Raw genomic sequence first — 14,538 nt, forward strand, 5'->3', positions numbered from 1 at the left:
ATTGAAGGATTTCAGTGTGGGGAATCTTGTCTTTCCATGATAGTTTAAGGATCTTTTGCAGGCTGCTTATATGAAATGCTTCTAATTTTTTTATATGCTTTCTGTAAGTAGTCCATGTTTTGGCACTGTAAAGTAGGGTTGATATACATACAGCAGTATAAACTGCTATCTTTGTGTCTAGTCTGAGGTTATCATTAAAAAAGACCCTTGAGCACAGTTTTCCAAAGGCTGCAGAGGCTTGGTTTATTCTGTTGCATATCTTCATCTATACTGTGTTTTTCGGAGACGATGCTTCCTAAATATTTAAAGTTTGTTACCTGTTGAATTTCATCACCATTGATGTAGAATGTGAGATGGGGTTCTGGATTCTTTCTTTGAAATAGTATTTCTGTCTTACTAACATTCATTTTCAGACCCATCGCTTTGTAGAGGCCAGCTACGACATTGAGGGATCTTTACCTAGTTGTACCTAGTTGTAATATACGGGAGGGGAGCTATGCTCGTGGTGACCCGTCTTTGTATCTCTCCGCATCAAGTTTTATCTTAAAATCTTGTATAGTGTTTGCACATACTGTTTTGTTGTCTAATTTGTAGAGCTTCAGGTGTGTGTGCGACCAGCGCACAGTCGTCTGCATACTGAAGTTCCAAAATATGTTTGGTCACAGTTTTTGTGTGGGCTTGAAGTCTTCTTAGATTAAAAAGGCTTCCATCAAGTCGGAATTGGATCACGACTTTATCCTCCATAGGAAGTGCACATTGACTGAGTATGGTGATGGCAGATATGAAAATATTAAAAATTACTGGGGCAATAATGCACCCTTGTTTAACACCCACTTCAATGTTGAAAGGGGGTATAAGATAGAGGAATTTCATTTCACCAATGGACTTTTGTATAGAAAAACAGTTGTAAGTGGGAAGGATATTTCTAGGTGTCCAGTGAATCAGTTGGTAATTCCACAAACTCTTGTACAAGAAGTATTAAAGTTACTTCATGATAGTACAATTTATACATACATATAAACAAAATTAGTTGTTGAAAAGGGAGAGCGTGAAGCAAAGCTTATGGGGAATTGCTCTCCCTTTAAGGAAAAGAAAAAAAAATTATTTAATAATTTTTGTTACATGTTAGTATGATACAGTACATACACATATACACACATATATACATATATACACACATATATACATACACATATACACACACACACACACTTTCGTCGGATGGACGGCGAGAATTGGAATTCCGAAGAAAACGGAAAATCTACGTGGATCTCAACGTCAAGGAAGTACCTTATTGTATTTATAGGAAAGGGGAAAGCTCGTGGTGTAGTGGGAAACTGATAAAAAAGGAGAAAGGGAGGGATTATTGAGGGAAATGGAAGGAAATGAGGAAGAGGGGGACATGGTCCAGGAGGCCAGGCGTCTTGTAAACAAAAGACGGACCAATGATGATGATTTCGGTGGTGACAGGATCAACAAAAATGTAAAGATTAGAAATATAGATGAGAGCAGCACAGTGGAAGGTGATGATAATAGTTTCCAGGGATTTAAAGAGGGTGGGGGGGATACCAACCTCCCCCAATTAGCAAGACTAGAGGAAAAACTTGATAAAATGACCGAGCATTGGGAAAATAAGTTCGGTAACGTAGCCAAGATTACGCAGAGAGTTGAAAGATTGGAAGAACTAGAGAAGGCGAACAAAAACTTAAATTTAGAAATAGAAGAATTAAAAAGACAGTTAAAAGAAGTTAAAGAAGAGAATGAGGAATTAAAGAGGAATAATAAAGACAATAAAGAGGCCATAGCAAAGGAAGCACAGGGCTGGAAAAAAATCCAAGAAAACAGTAAAGTTGCATTTACTGACATAATTAAGCAACAAATGAAAGAACAAACTGAAGACTCAGTTATTAAAGTGATGAGACAGAAGGAGAATATATTAAGAGACTTAGCAGACAAAAAAAAATGTATAATTATATTAGGAATGGAAGGGAAATTTAACCAAAATAGAACCACAAGAATTAAAGAGGAAAAAGAACAAGTAAACATTTTACTAGAATTAGTTCAGGAAAATGAACCTGAAATCATGAAACAAATTGAAGAGATGTTTAGACTCGGAAAATATAGTACAGATAAGACCAGACCAATTAAGATTAAATTCAGGTCACAAACAACAGCAGAGAATATCTTAGCAAAAACAGGGAAGCCAGCAGCAAGTGAACAATATAAAAAGGTATGGATAAAAAGAGAAATGAATAAAGTGGAAAGAGAGAAAAAATGAAAAGGCAAGAAGCTAAAGAAAAAATGAAAAGGCAAGAAGCTAAAGATAAAAACTAGAACAGAACGGAGTCAGAAAAAGAATTCTATTGGAGAGTAGTGAATATGAAAGTGAGGAAATGGACCATAACAGAGAGAAACAAAAAAGAAACAGAAAATACAATGGAAATAACAGAAAGTTAAGAGTGTCCTACACAAATATAGATGGATTAATAACAGGACTGAATGAACTGAATGAGTATCTGAAGGAAAAAGAACCGAACATAATGGGAATTGTAGAGACAAAATTAAAAGGTCCACTCCCACCCAACAGCATAGGACACAATGAATATAATTATTGGATTAGAAATAGAGAGATAAAACAAGGGGGTGGAGTTATGTTCCTGACTAAGAAGGATATAAACGTGAAGAGGGTCACAGAGTTTTGGACACTTGGAACAAACTGGACAATGGAATAGTATGCGCAAAAACCATTCATGAGTTTAAAAACAAACTAGACACTGCAAGATACAAAGGCGGGACATCACGAGCATAGCTCCCCTTCCCGCAAAATACAACTAGGTAAATACAACTAGGTAAATATGGAAAGAGTAGAGTAGAGATGATTATGATAGAAGTAGAAGACAGAGATAAGAAGAGCAGAAATTTTGTAATAAACTACGTGCCCCCAAAAACAGCCTCGTGGGAAGAGAGTGAACATAAAAGTATGTTAGAAGACACAAGAATAACATTAAACAAGATAATGGAAGATGGAGGAAGAATAGTTATGATGGGCAACTTTAATTGCAAAGAAGTCTGCTGGGAAGAGATGACAGTAAAGGGTGGAGAAGACTCATGGGGAAATGTTCTACTTGAGATGATTATTGACCACACAATGACACAATGGATTCAAGAGAACACTAGGAATAGAAATGAAGAAGAATCATCGAGACTAGACCTAATAATCACATCAGAACCTGAAATAGTGTAAAAGATAGAATACCAGGCACCAATAAGTAAAAGTGACCGCATATTGATAGAACTAGAACTAAATGAGGAAAAATACATGAAAAGAAATGAACAATATAGAAAAGGAAGAATGATGTATGAAAAAACAAACTTTGATAAAATAAGAGAATTTAAAAAAGAAAACTGGGAAGGAATATACAAAGAAGAAACAACAGTGGAAGAGAAATAGAATATTTTGACAAAAATTTATAAAAAAAAAAAGGAGTGGAAAAGTATGTCCCAAGACAAAAACAAGAAAAAGAATATGTAAAGTGCTGGTACAACAAAAGTTGTAAGGAGTTGAAAGACAAAAGAGATAGAGCTTGAACCAAATGGAAGAAAGACAAAAGACCTGAAAAATGGAAAATATATACTAGTTATAGAAATGAATATGTACAAGTGTGCAGAGAGGAAAAAAGAAAATATGAAAAAGATGTCATAGAAAAATGTAAAGATCAACCAAAACTATTTCACAGATTTGTAAACAACAAACTGAAAAACAAACAAGAATTAGAGAAATTATGACAAGGAGTTGAATACACAGAGGAAATAGAAATGGCAGAAATTATGAACAAGCATTTTAAATCGGTGTTTACAAGGGAGAACATACAACCTGGAGAGAGCGAATGGGAAGAGAAAGTCCCCCCTATGAAAGAAATAGAAGTGACAAAGAACGAGATAATGAAACACTTGAGTAATCTTGATGTTAGAAAATTGCATGGACCAGATGAAAAGCAAACTGGATTTTGAAAGAATGCAGGAATGAACTGGCAGACAAAATACAAAGCATAATATACAGTTCCTTGAAAGAAGGAAAAGTTCCAAAACATTGGAAAAGAGCAAATATAGTACCTATATACAAAGGAGGAAATAAAGAGGACCCTATAAACTATAGACCAGTGTCTCTAACAAGTACAATAGCAAAAATCTGTGAAAGAATTGTCAAAAGTAGATGGGTAAAGTATTTAGAAAAAAACAGCATGCTAAATCCAAGGCAGTTTGGATTCAGACAAGGACGATCATGCGTCACCAATTTAATATGTTTCTATTCAAGGCTAATAGATATAATACAAGAAATAGATGGATGGGCTGATTGTGCATTTCTAGACCTAAAAAAAGCTTTTGACAAAGTACCACATAAGAAGTTACTTAAGAAATTAGAAACTGAAGGAGGAATTCAGGACAAACTGCTTAAATGGATGGAAGACTTTTTGCAAGAAAGAAAAATGAGAGTAGTGATAAGAGACAAACACTCTGGGATGAAGTAATAAGCGGTGTTCCACAAGGAACAGTTCTGGCCCCAATAATGTTTGCTATATATATTAATGATATGTATAAAGAAATTGAAAGTTACATGAGCTTCTTTGCAGATGACACAAAACTGTTAAAAAAGTGAACACAGAAGAAGATTGTGAGTCACTACAGAGTGATCTCAATAAAGTATGGGAATGGAGTAGGAAGTGGGAGATGGAGTTCAATACCAAAACGTGTAGTATAATGGAATTTGGAAGGAGCAAAAAAAGAATAACAGGATCATATAAATTGGGAGAAGAAGGAATAAAAAAAGTAGAAAAGGAGAAGGACCTGGGAGTCATTATTATGAATAATATGTCACCTGAGAAATATATAAACAGGATTTTTGGAGAAACTTATAATTTAATAAGAACAATCAAAGTGGCATTTACATACCTGGATGAAGAAAAGGTGAAGAAAATATTAATCACTTTGATAAGACCAAGATTGGAATATGCAGCAATGATGTGGTCACCAAATACAAAAAAAAAAAAAAATTATAAAAAAACTTGAAAGAATACAAAGAGCAATTACAAAATTGGCACCAACATTCTCAAAACTATCATATGAAGAAAGACTAGCAAAACTTGAGCTACAGACACTAGAGCAAAGAAGAGAGAGAGGAGATTTGATAACTATTTACAGAATCATGAAAGGCATAGAAATTATTGATAGAGAGAATCTAATAAAATGGGATGAAAGAAATACAAGAGGACACGGAAAGAACATCAAGAAAGACAGCTATAGAAGAGATCTGAAAAAGAATAGCTTTCCTCACAGAGTAATAGACATTTGGAACAAGTTAGATGAGAAAGTAGTGTGTGCAAAAACAATACATGAATTTAAAAATAGTTTAGATAAAATGAGATATAAAGACGGGACACCACGAGCATAGTTCCCCTTCCCGTAAAATACAACTAGGTAAATACACACACACACACACAATGAGATAGTGATTGTAGTTCACATCCATGAAAGAATAAAACTTATAGACAAGCACAAGTTAAATATTTTTGGCCAGGTATGAAGAATATATATGATTATATAGAAAAAAAATTGAAATGTGCTAAGATGAAAGGTAATACACCTAAACCTTCCTATGCTATTATATCCCATCCTGCAGAAACATTGGAAAAGAGTTCACATGGATACACTGCAGTTACCTATATCTGAAAATGGATATAAATATGTATTTGTTGCTATTGATTATCTCTCAAGATTTTGTATTTTACAACCTATTCCAAATAACTGAAACAATTGCTTCAGTAATATACAATCAGATAATCTGTAATTTCACTACTAAGATCTTGGTTTCAGACAATGGTACTGAATTTAATCAAATCTTGGAAGAATTATGTAGGTTATTTAAGGTACATAAACATTCTAATGAATCATCCTCAGAGCAGTGGAGTTGTGGAGAGATTAAATAAGAAAATTATTACATGTCTTAGAGGTTTGATAAGCCCACATAGTATAACTTGGGATTGTTGGATTCCTTGTGTTAAATGTACCCTAAACAACCAAGTTAATACAGCTACAAGAGAAATGCCCCATTTTATTATTTTTAGGGAAGACAAAATTCTCCCATATGAAATCTTGATTGCAGAACAATAACATTCCACGCTATACATCAAAGTTAGCCCCCCCCCCCCCCCGAGGCCCAGTACCCCTGGGGCTTCCGTGTAGCAAGGATGGGCTGAGCTGTGCCAGCCAGGTGCAACCATACTGGAGAGGTCAGCCCTAAGCTACCAGACGAGAACTGAGCCTTTTCTTTTTTTTTTTTTTTGGGGGGGGGGGTAGTGAATAGGTAGGGGGTCCCTCACCCTTTTCCTTTGTGAATACCCCTATCCCTACGCTTCATATTTGCTACCCAACTCTCCTTTTTCACCATCTTTCTCTAATACTTGTTAAGGAAGGTTCTGGTATCTTGGTGCCTCCCAAGCTACATGTCTGAACCCAATCAAGTGGGGATGTATACCGCGAGGGCCGAAAGCCCACCGACTGGGGAATGCATGTTTGTGAGGTAGGTACTAGGCTGCCGACTTCCTTTCTCCCTATCCAGTACACATGCAGAGTGACTACGCCGGACCCATCCTAAATGGGACAAAACAAAAGAGGACAAACCCCGGGTTGACAAAGTCTCTAACTCACCTCCGAGGCCCTGCATGTGTAAATAGTTGTTTCTGGAACTTCCCAACTCTGCAGAGACTTTTCTTTTATTGCTTGAGGCATCAGGCAACTGCAGTATCATCTTCTATGCATTTATCTTTCCTAATATATGGTGTGGCCTCATAAATATACATGATCATGACGGCTGTTCAAACTGAATATTCTAAACCTCCACCACTACCTGATCCTCCTCCTAAACCCCCCGATCCCTCTCCTAATATTGCCAATCCTAATGTTGACGATATTGACTCAGCAAAGGTAAAACCCCCAGTTGATGACTCCGGCTTGAAAAAGGACTTTGGTAAAAATACTAAGACTTCATTGACAGATAATTCTGTAGCCCAGAAACTTACAATTAGAATGGATTCTGAAGTGATGAAAACATCTTTAGATATTCAGAAACCAATAAATAGCTCAAATACTGCCCCTAATAGTCATAGAATCTTACATCTAAAATATGTCTCACTTGATAAGAGTTATACAGACTTATATGAAAAGTTCCGTAAATTTGGACAAATTAAAGAGATCAGGGTTAAACTAACTGACAACTTTAAAGCTTGGCTAGTCTGGATCTCATTTTTTTTCTAATCAGGATGCAGCTGCTGCCTGCTTGGATTATAATAATTGCAATGAAAATTAATCTTCGGCCCAACTTGTTGCTAGAGTGCCACCTAACCTGGATATCTTTTATCCAGAAAACCCGGTAGGGGAAAGGAAGGAAAGTGTGCAAAGGCCTCCCAATCCAGCTAAGTTGCTTATTATCACTCTTGCAAAGGAACGTGCTAACTTGTTCGAGTTTAGAAGATTCTTGAAGAGTCACCTTGGCTCTGGTAATTTGACTAACTCGCAGGTATAATTTGGAAGAAATTCCTTCTTAATTCATGTAAAATCTTATGAACAAGCTGCCATGGTGCTCAACTTGAAACAGAAATCCGACATCAAGAAAGTTAAACCCCACTATACCTTTAGTCATGCCAAAGAGGTAATTTTTAATAGAGATCTGTATGACTTTGAGGAAGAAGAAATTTTAGAAATGTGCCCAACTAATGTTTGGAAGGTTACTAAAATCCCTCGTTCTTCTATGATTATCCTAAGTTTTTCTGGTGAAGATCTACCTCATTATGTAGAGATAGAAAAAGAGATTGTTTATGTGAAGCAGTTTAAGCCCCGTCCCCTTCAGTGCTTTAACTGCTATGGTTTTGGCCATCCTTCCCGCAGATGTGCAAGGGACAAACTATGTTTGATATGTGCTCAGCCTGAACATGGGGATTGTTCCTGCCCAACAGTTTTGTATAAATTGTAAAGAAGAGCATGATGCCAAGAATAAGAACTGTGTAATTTATAAGAAGGAACAGGAAATACTACTAAAAGCTCATGCAGAACATATAAGTGTAGGACATGCTAAAAGACTATTAACCACTTCACTATGGGACTTAAATCTCGCGGGCAGCAGCCAATGCCAGCCGTACGACGTGTCATAATAATACTTGCATCATAAAATATAGTCACCGCTTATATCGATCGTTCTCTCTTTCACCCGCGAATTTTGAAAACCACAGAGAATGGGATTCAGGGCACATTTGGGAGAATGTAAAAACACAGGGGCGACTACAATAAATATAATCAAGATGCCGATATGGCAGCGTCGCGAATCCACTTGCTCCTCATGACGCCTACGTAGGCGGCACCATATGGAAGGGGTTAAGTAATTCCAAAAGATACAGTGTTGTTAAAACAAATAGTAAAGTGGATCAGCCAACTGTAGAACCCAATAGAAATAAAAATGCCAATATGAATTCTTCTGTTACCACTGAACCCAACCCTCAGTGTAAAATTTTTACTATGAAATCTAACTGTCTTAATTCTTCTCAGCTAGGAATTTCTAATACTTCTGAAGCCTCCTCTGCGGAGGTTTCCTCACCCCTTGTTGAAGGGGTGTCCCCTGCCCCATCTGGACGGGTACCTAAAGTTTCTATTGTAGAAACCTCACAGGCTTCTTGTAATGAAGTCTCCTCTCAGGCAATCTCTCTTCCAGACCTGGGGGACTCCCCAGTAGAGGGATTGCTGACTAGTGTGCCTCACTCGGTAGAGGTGCACAGAAGCAATGAGGATCAACCAAATGCTGAACCCAAGCCTCAACGTGAAAGAGTCACTACTAGACCTAATCGTTCTTCTCCACATCTTGGAAATTGTAGTACTCGTCAACCCTCCTCTGCGGAGGTTCTCCCATCCCCAGTTGAGGGAATGTCTCCTGCCCCATCTAGAGGGGCACCTAAAGTTCCCATTGCTGAAACCCCACAGGGTTCCTTTAATAAAGCCTCCTCTCAATCAGTCAACCTTCCAAACTTGGGGGGCTCCCCAATAAAAGGATCACGGACTGATGTGCCTCACTCAGTTGAGGCGCACAGAAGCAAAGCTATGGAGTCTGAAGCTGTGTGCAGTAAAAGACTCCACAGTCCACCCTCATCTCCATCTTCTTCCCCAAATCATGATAAGCAATCTAAGAAAGGAACTAATAACCCAGACTCTACATCGAGAGCAGGTTCGTATTCTCTTTAAGAACATGATGTGTCTGCTGTTTGTCTCCAAGAAACTATGGTTGGCAATTTATCCCCTAATGTTGGACTTTATTATAAATTTTACAGATCTCCTATGATTGGGGGCCGTGCCCATGGAGGTACTGGTATCATTGTTAAGAAATCTGTAAACCACAGAAGTGTCCACCTACATTTGGTGTTGCAGGCTTGTGCAGTACAAATCTTTACCACTAAATGGATCACTTTATGTTCTTTGTATTTGGAACCTGAACCGGAAGATCGACTCCTAGACATATATAACCACCCCTGTCAGTTTGAGTTAAATGACCTACAATCTTTGGTTGACCAGCTCCCTGAGCCTTTTATTTTAATGGGTGACTTTTACGCCAAGCATCCTCTATGGGGTGAATCAAGGTGTGACCCCTGGGGCAATATAATTGAAGAATTTATTTATAATAACGATGTCATTTTGATGAATGACTATTCCAAAACTAGGTTTGATGTCTTTCACAACTCAAGTTCTGCTATAGACCTAACTATTTGTTCATCATCCTTAAGATTAGACTACAGTTGGTCAATAGATGAAGATCTACATGGTAGCGACCACTGGCCTATCCATATCAAATATTTAAAGAACACTCCCTCCTCTTGCTTACCTAAATGGAAGACAGGAGAGGCTAATTGGGAATTATTTAGGAGATCCACAGGGATTAATCATAAGACTAGTGATTTTTGTAGTAACTCTGATGCATATGATTATCTGGTAGACATGATACTTTCTGGTGCTTTCTCTTCCATTCCTAGGACAGCTGGTAAACCTCTTTGCCCAGTAGTCCCCAGGGTGGAACGATGAATGTGCTTTAAGCAGAAAGATTACAAGAACTTGCTATAAGAGATATCGGAGATATCCTTGTTTAGTCAATAAGAGAATGTACAGAAGAGCTCAAGCAAAGCAGAAGAAAATCTTCAAGAAAGCAAGGAGGGAATCCTTCATTAAATATATTAGCAAATTGAAATATGACTCTTCCCCTACCTTAGTATGGAATAGGATTCGAAAATTACAAGGAAAGTTTACTCCATCTCCTTTACCCATTCTGAAGATAAATGACTCTTTTATATCAGATACAAGAGAAGTAGCAGAGGCTTTTGGAAGACATTATGCTGATATTTCAAGTCCACTACATTATTCACATGATTTCAGAAGAATTAGAGCCAAGACCACGATTATTCCTCCTACCAATACGAACTCGGAGGCATATAATCTTCTTTTCACCTTGGATGAAATGGATCATGCTTTATCTTTATCCTCCCCAACCTCTCCTGGAGAGGATGACATTCTTTATTCCATGGTTGCTCACTTATCCATATCGTCGAAGAAATTCCTTTTAAATGTGCTGAACAAATTTTGGTCTTCTGGATCATAATCTTGGAAGACTTCAATTATCATAGGAATCTTAAAGGCAGGAAAAGACTCTCATGACCCACAAAGTTACAGACCTATTGCTCTCACTAGCTGCATTTGTAAGATCTATGAAAGAATGGTTAATATGCGTTTAGTTTGGTTTTTGGAATCTAAAAATCTCCTATCTAACCGACAGTTTGGATTTATAAGAAATAAGTGCACTCTGGACCCCTTACTTTTTATCACTCGTGAGATTCAGAATGCCTTTGCAATTCAGAACTTGAGCATCGCTGTGTTTTTTGACTTGAAAAATGCCTACGATACTACCTGGCGGGGAGGCATTCTGAAGCAAGTTGCAGAGTGGGGTATCGGAGGTAATATGTTCAATTGTTTAAAGGATTTCTTGTCTGACCGTTATCTAAAAGTCAGAGTGGGCTCTTCTTTCTCTTGTGCATATCTTCAAGAAGAAGGGATTCCCCAAGGAAGTGTTCTGAGTCCTACACTCTTCAGCATAGCCATTGATAGTTTGTTAGAACAAGTTCCCGCAGTAGTTCGCTATTGTGTGCAGCAAATCGACAACATTAGAAACAGGCCAAAAGATTCAAGAGGTTATTAATTTAGCAACAGCATGGGCTAATAGCAGGGCCTTCAGATTCTCTGCTGAAAAAACAAAAACCATAAGGTTTTCCAGACTAAGACGCAAGGAAGAGATACCAACACTCTTCTTAGAGGGTGTCATATTACCATATGAAGATGAAGTAAAATACTTGGGTCTGGTTTTGGACAAAAGTTTGACATTCACTCATCACATAAATGAGGTTGTATACACTGTTAAACAGCGACTTAATATACTAAAGGTAGTGTCTCGTTTCAACTGGGGAGCAGATTGTATAACTTTAATAAGGCTTTACCAAACATTGTGCCTTAGCAAAATGGATTATGGATGTCAAATTTATGGATTGGCATGTAAAAATTCATTAAAGAAGCTTGATATAGTCCACAATATGGCTTTGCGGATCTGTTCGGGAGCCTATAGAACATCTCCAGTGGATAGCTTGTATGTGGACGTAGGAGTTCCTTCCCTCTATATTCGCAGGGAGGAATTAAGCCTTTGATATATATCTCGCGTCTTGACATCAAAACAGAATCCAAACTTCAAATATGTAAAGCAGCCGGTAGACAGAGCTCCAAGGAAAAGTACTCTGCCAAAACCTTTAGAAGTGAGATGTGAAGTTGGGACAGAGAAGGTAGGACTTGTTCCTAATACAATTGCTGAGATCACGCCTCCCAAATTCCCTCCTTGGAACCGATGCCCCACTGTAATATGTCCTCTTAAAAACAAGAAAAATAGAACTGCTGTAGAGCTAAAAAGCGAATTTTTAGAACATTTATCAGTACATGCTGATTCAATTTTTATTTATACAGATGGATCAAAATCCCAAGATGATGTTGGTTGTGCTGTTGTATCTGATAGCACAGTTTTTTTTATTTTTTTATTATTATAGGTTTATTCAACAATATTAAATACAATTAGACATACATATATACATTTTTTTTTTTACAAAATTGGTAGTTGAAAAGGGAGAGCAAGAAGCAAAGCTTATGGGGAGTTGCTCTCCCTTAAGGAAAAAATTATTTTTATTTATTTATTTTTGTTACATGGTAGTATGGTACATACACATCTACACACATATATACACACAGCATGACAGTGCAAGGAGGAGATGACTCGTGGGGCAATGTACTGCTAGATATGACCATGGAGTACACAATGACCCAATGGGTCCGTGAAAACACAAGGTACAGAAATAATGAAGAGCCATCGAAACTAGATCTAATATTTACAACAGAGCCTGAAATAGTGCATAAAGTCCAGTATGAGACACCAATTGGAAAGAGTGACCATGTACTCATCGAAACTATACTAAAGGAAGAAATAGACATAGAGAGGAACGAAAAGCATAGGAAAGGAAGACTGAGGTACAACAAAACAGACTTTACAAAACTAAAGACATTCTTCCGGAATGCAAACTGGGAAATATTTTACAGGGAAGAAACAGCAGTGGAAGAGAAATGGAATATATTGATGGAAAACTACAATGAAGGGGTAAACAGGCATGTACCAAGACAAAAGCGAGAGAGAGAGTACATTAAATGTTGGTTCAACAAAAGATGCAGTGAGGCAAAAGACAGAAGGGACAAAGCTTGGAAAAAGTGGAGAAAAGACAAAAAACAAAGCAAATGGCAAATTTATGTTAACTATAGAAATGAGTATGTTAATGTGAGAAGAGAGGAGAAAAGGAACCATGAGAAGGATATTATAGACAAATGCAAAGAGCAACCCAAACTATTCTATCGGTATGTGAATGGTAAACTTAAAAACAAACAGGAATTGGTGAAACTATGCCAAGGAAACATAGAATACACAGAAGATTTAGAGATGGCCGAAGTCATGAACAATCACTTTAAATCTGTTTTCACCAGAGAGAAAATACCGAATTGTGACATAGACAAAAACAAGAAATCTCCCCTCATGAATGAGTTTACAGCATCACTAAAGGAAATATCAGAACATTTATCAAGGCTGGATGTCAGAAAATCACATGGCCCGGACGGTATTGCAAATTGGATTCTAAAGGAGTGCAAAGAAGAACTAACAGACAAAATACACATCTTAATAAACAGCTCACTCAAAGAAGGAAAGATACCCGAGGACTGGAAAAACGCTAACATTGTACCAATACACAAAGGAGGAAACAAAGAAGAACCCACCAACTATAGGCCAGTATCACTAACAAGCACCATTGCCAAAATTTGTGAGAAAATATTCAAGAATAGATGGGTAAAACATCTGGAAGACAATGACATATTAAACCCAAGACAATTCGGATTCAGACAAGGAAGATCATGCTCTACAAACTTAATATGCTTTTACTCAAGACTAATAGACATAGTGCAAGAAAGAAATGGATGGGCTGATTGTGCATTCCTAGACTTGCAAAAAGCCTTTGACAAAGTACCACACAGAAAACTACTAAAAAAACTGGAACACATAGGAGGAATACAGGGAAACCTACTAAAATGGATAGAGGACTTTCTGACTGGTAGAAAGATGAGAGTAGTGCTCAGAGAAAAATATTCAGACTGGAAAGAGGTGATCAGTGGAGTACCGCAAGGATCTGTGCTGGCACCAATAATGTTTGCTATCTATATGAATGACATGGATGAGGACGTGAACTGCTACATGAGCTTCTTTGCCGATGACGCCAAACTGCTAAGGAAAATAGAAACTGATGAGGACTGTGAAGCACTGCAAGAAGACCTAAATAGGGTATGGAACTGGAGTCAGAAATGGGAAGTGGACTTTAATACTAAGAAGTGTAGCATAATGGAGTTTGGAAAAAGCAAAAACAGAATATCAGGAAAATATACAATTGGAACCAAAGAAGTAAAGAAAGTAGGATCCGAAAAAGATTTGGGAGTAATTATCACGAACGACTTGTCCTATGATATACAGATTAACAAAATTGTCGGGGAGACTTACAACTTGCTAAGATCAATAAAAGTGGCGTTTACATACTTGGACGAAGACATGATGAAAAAAATATTGGTTACATTGATAAGGCCTAGACTAGAGTATGCAGCGACATTGTGGTCCCCCAGTACCAAAAAGAATATAAAGAAAATAGAAAGAATCCAAAGAGCAGCTACAAAAATGGCACCTGCACTTGCAAACCTATCATACGAAGAGAGATTGGCTAAACTGGAGTTACCGACACTGGAGCAAAGAAGAGAGAGAGGTGACCTATTGACCATCTACAGAATCATGAAAGGCACAGAGGTACTCGATAGTGAGAACTTACTTAACTGGGACAA

General features: G+C 37.5%; 1 protein-coding gene across 3 annotated transcripts in view; it reads left to right on the plus strand.

Annotated features, from left to right (window-relative positions):
• LOC143036412 (uncharacterized) overlaps positions 1–14,538 on the plus strand; it is a 362,560-nt gene that overhangs the window by 319,105 nt on the left and 28,917 nt on the right. The gene's annotated exons all lie outside the window — the stretch shown is intronic.

The sequence above is a fragment of the Oratosquilla oratoria genome, chromosome 20 (genome assembly GCF_046742065.1).
Source record: "Oratosquilla oratoria isolate Oo_2021 chromosome 20, ASM4674206v1, whole genome shotgun sequence".
NCBI lineage: Eukaryota > Metazoa > Arthropoda > Malacostraca > Stomatopoda > Squillidae > Oratosquilla > Oratosquilla oratoria.